The 5000-nt window shown below is 38.2% G+C and overlaps 1 pseudogene; it reads right to left on the bottom strand.

Moving 5' to 3' along the window:
- Window positions 1–1300: 1300 nt before the first annotated feature.
- On the bottom strand, window positions 1301–2594 carry LOC137989746 (uncharacterized; annotated as a pseudogene).
- Window positions 2595–5000: the final 2406 nt, after the last annotated feature.

Below are 5000 nucleotides of genomic sequence, written 5' to 3'. Positions count from 1 at the left end.
CACAAGAGGAGGTCATTAGATTTCCCAGAAAGTATGAAGATAAACAGGAACATCAAAAGGGCTTTCAGAGGGAAAGTTCTAACCGAAAAAAACCTTTGTGGAGGCAAGGGATATTTTCTGGGACAACGCAGTATTATATTTATCATTTTTTGTATTGTTCTTAATAAATTATGATAAATTGTATTGAGATAAATTCTATTGTTGAATAAAGTTTAAAAAAATCACGTTAAGGATAGTGGCTAGAGGCATTTTTGCACAGTTTATGACTATTCCAGAAAAGCAGATCTTAGCAATGGCTATTGGAATCCAAAAAGATAATTTGGGCTAACCACCCTTTTTTTTTTTTTTAGAGATAATTAATAAACAATAATTCTTAAGGACGTTCACGCGAAATTTTTCGAACATTGATTTTTTTTCGCCATTTTTACCATTGAAAGATGATGAGTTAGTGATGTCAGAAATGTAAAAAAATAAAATGGGGCGTCACCGAAAAAATCCTGCTTCTTTAGCGAATAAGGCCACAGTGTCTGTAAGCCCAAAAATATTGCAATTACATCTTTGAAGTGAAATGTACTCTACTAAACTTTGTTTAAGTGGACCCATCAAGTGAATTTAGTTAACTGTTGAGGTTCCTTAAAGAACAAGTTCCCATTTAGCGACTATAGTTTCATGCGCATTGCAGCCGCAAGATGGCAGGATTCCATGTCTCGAGGACAGAAATATTTAAATGTTTTTAACTTCCCACATTCATTTATTGTTCATTTTTGGACAACGTGGAGATAATTGTAAATAAAATGTGTTTCTGAAAAGAAAAGTAGGGGTCACCGAACATCCAAGATCGTTAAAGCCAAGCAAAGCTATAGCAATGGCCATCTGCCCTATCATTGTTCATTTTAGTACTTAGCGAGCGCGCTAGATTTATGACGTGGCATGTGAATTTGCGTGCGCTGTAAGGATGCGCAGTAGCAATGGCCGCGAATGTCCTTAAGTGCCAAAAGATAAAGCAATGTATGGCTTTTTTTTTTTAATTTTATCTCTGAAGAATACAGGGCTACCCCCAATTTTCTTTTTAAATACTAAGAGCACTTGCTAAGTTCTGCTTTCTCTGCATAGTTTTAAACCGCGCAAAGATATACCTGTATTGGTAGGCACCACCAATAGGAAACCTGAGTATCTTGAGATGCGCAGAAGGTATGCGCAGAAACAAAAGTAGGCACCGTCCTTAATTTAATTTAAATTTTCTATATCAAAATTATAGACTATACTGAGAACATGGGTAACTGGGTAACAAAGAAAGAGATTAATGTGGAATGTGCTCCTTGCAGAATTGTGTGGTGATGTTCCTCAAATGAGCGCCTTCGGCAGAGTTGAAAGAATATAAGCGGTCAGGAGCATCCTCCGGCTGCAATCTGTCAAGTTGCAACTTGCCGTGCAACTGCATCATCTTCTATGGTCATAGTTTGCATTTCACAGAAGTTGTGCAAGACAAAACAGGCATAAACAACGGATGGGACAAAAAACATGCCCATGTCAATTCTTTTGTTCAAAATTTGCCATCTGGCCTTAAGCCTACCAAAGCACATTCGATGGGATTTCTTGCACTTCTCAACATATTGTTAAAAAATAACTTCTTCATTTGTGCGTGCATGGGGGTACTCTTTCATACAGTAGGGTAGTAGTGGATAAGCCGGATCACCTAACAAGGTTACAGCTACCTTGTCATACCCTGGAAGAAGTTCCTTGAACAGCATAGGTATCTTTTCCTCTTTTAACGGTCTGTTTACCCTGGAATTTGCAATAACCCGTCCATCATGTACACTGCCTGGCCATTTCACTTCAACGTCAATAAACAACCCTCTCCAGTAACATACTGCTTGTACATTCAATGTATACTTTTGTTTATAGCTAAAGTAGTCGTGAGGATTTTCAGTGGGTTGATTTATTGCAATATGGGTTCCATCAAAACATCCAAACGCTTGTGGAAATCCATATTTATCTTCCATGACTTTAACAATATCTTTCATTTGCTGCTCGGTTGACGGGAGTTTTATGTATTTTGGTCCCAAAACCCTGGCAATGACATCACAGACTTTACGTACAATCACAGAAACTGTACAACGTGCGATTCCAAAAGGATTTGCTGTCATAGAAAGCGACTTTGGTCTTTTAAAAAGTACAAAGTCATGATCAAAGCGAGTTGCTTTTCCACTGAGAGCACATCAAGTCCTCTTGGGCTTCTGCCAGGCTGAAGGCAAGGCCGTATTCCATCTGCTAGCGCTATAAACACATCACGATCCATTCTCCCACTCTGACTCGGGCAGAATTCCGTTGTAGAGATTCTGCCACCACTGTTCTGTGCGACCAGGATTTCGCGAAAGTCTTCCTCGCCGGAAAAATGCTCTCCTTCGTACGTATCTGAGTCGTGCCACTGCTGCATTGTACTGGTGAGCTGCCTGTAGCGTCATTTGCTGTTTACGACGTCTTTCTTTCAGTAGTAACAAAAACAATAACCCATAGCACTGAAACGCCGCCGCTAAGGATGTGAGCGCGAGCAAAATTGAGTTTACCGCCAAAACACCTCGTTTGTCCGCCATTTTGGTGTTTACATGCTAAACGACCGCTCGATGGCTTCAGGTTTCCACGGTTTTGTTGGCAGAGATAGCCCTGGGGTCGCCCCGGGAATAACCCTACACATGTAAACAGGGGCTATCTATTGATCCTTCTGGAAGGGTAACCCCTCTATTAGGGTTACCCTCCCTCCATGTAAACAGGGCCTTAGTCACGTTCTGATTATGCCCTTACGTTATAAAGCCTTTTAAGTAAGAACATAAGGGTTTCAATGAGTGGTATAAACATATTTCTTAGGTCACTGAAGGATGTAGCGTCCCTTTACGTTTCAAGGTATTCGTATAAGTAGGCCTTCGCGAGCTATCGGCCTTGCTAATTAGCCATTTATAACTATTTGCAATGAACACCGCTCCCCTTTTTGCTGTGTTAAACATAGTCGACTTTTACACCCACTATCTGCAGGCATCTTATGAAGTAGGGCAACAAATGATTTAATTGGCTGTCAGCAAATAGAAATAGTGAGAAAACATGATGGTATCTACTTTTCTCGAACGCAAACAAAGAAAGCCATTCATGCAACACTGGTGTACAACTAATGGTGCGTTCCTGTGGGATGATCCAAAAAAGGATCACTGATCCAAGATCACTTGGATCACGGTGCATAAAAAGAACCGATGAATCCACTCTGGGAAAGGAATTTTCGGTTCCTTGGATCATGGTCTTCAAGCTTCCGTTGCAGCTTTACAACTTTCACATTGTATGTTTCCTTCATATGTATGTTTCGTCCGCAGCTTTACGATAGAAACAGTGCTTCGTTGATATTTTAATAGCCGGCATTTCTGTGCGAATTGCACCAGCGGTTCAACAATTGCACTGTTAAAACGGATGCTTGTCATTAAAATCAACCGATCAGATATCTCTTAATTTTTCAGGTCTGGGAGATTCCCAGACATTTTAGAGATTCCCTCCTTTTGGAGATTCCCCATTTTAGAGATTTCCCCCCTTTTGAAGATTCCTCCTTTAAGAGATTCTTCCCTTTTAGAGATTTCTCCTTTTAGAGATTCCACATTTTAGAGATTTGCCGTTTTAGTAATTCCCCCTTTTAGAGATTCTCTTTTTAGTAATTCCCTTTTTTAAAGATTCCCCGTCCCCATTCCCTCTTTTAGAACTTGCCTCTGTTCAATTACAGTGGTAAATAACAAAGGTCAATGAAATTGACAAGTCACAGGCGTTATGGTTTTCTTAATTTAGCGCGAGTGGCCGTATTAACGGGGTAAAATTACAGAGGATTCTACTGTTTGGGATTTAAAATTGTGACCGTTGGGCGTATTAACGAGTGGCCACAATAACGAGGTGACCGTATTACCGAGGTGGCCTAAAGGCGGTGTTCCACTGTATGTTTACAATTTTTACGAATTTAAAAACTAGACAAGAAGTTAAACTTACATCGTTTTGTTTCACTAAGGCTGGGGGACTACTACCATTTTTGTAAGTGTAACAAATATTTACATAATATTAAATATTCACTAATTAAAAAGTTACTAATAATTGAGTGATTGAAAAAATGGAAAAAGGAACAAGAATATTATTATTACTATTATTATTATTATCATTATTATTATTATTATTATTATTATTATTATTATTATTATTATTATTATTATATAATCGGAAATATTGAAGGACGCACGTTTAATTTTACCTTCAACAGTGCAGCTAGCACAAGCGGCGAGTGTTCAAACAAAGCAACGTAAACATCGTCCCGTAATATCCGAGGATTCTGATTCAGATGAAGAACATTGATGTTAGGGGCTTCCTGTTTAGTGTCACAATTCAGGAAATTTTTATCCGTTTAAAAGTGAAAAATTTACTATGCAAGCGACAACTTTAAGAATTTTTGTGCATGCGTTTTTAAACTTGTCATTTGACAGCTGACTGTTGAGATTTCTCGACTGTCATTTCAATGGCTTTCTGGTGAAACCATTATTGAATAATAATAGATTTTCAGAAAACAAAGAGAAGATGTAATTTTCTTTATGGATAATAAACAACTTTAAACGTACATGTATATATGTTAGCGAATAGATTACACTTGCAAATCTTTTGATTACAAAGGGCAATATTTTTTTCCTAACATATATATTTCCAAAGTCTTTAAATTGGGTACAACATTGAGTTAGCCGATATGGTCTATTGTTTAATATCCGCGCAAAGCTAGTTTTAAAAATAGTCACTTATCTGACGCTGATGGGGACTAGGCCAAAAAACCTTTTTCTTGGGTGATGGATTCTTGATACGGCTGTGATCGGCGAATGCTGGGAATGATCCTAAATAAAAGCTAAATCGGGATGAATATCACCCTTCTTCTCAATAAGAATGACTGAGTATAATATAAAACGTAGTATTAAGATAAATTAGGGCTACCTTTACTA

This window comes from Montipora foliosa, unplaced genomic scaffold (assembly GCF_036669935.1).
Source record: "Montipora foliosa isolate CH-2021 unplaced genomic scaffold, ASM3666993v2 scaffold_471, whole genome shotgun sequence".
Taxonomy (NCBI): Eukaryota; Metazoa; Cnidaria; class Anthozoa; order Scleractinia; family Acroporidae; genus Montipora; species Montipora foliosa.
Note: the sequence above shows the minus strand (reverse complement) of the source record. Positions and strands in the feature narration are given on the sequence as shown.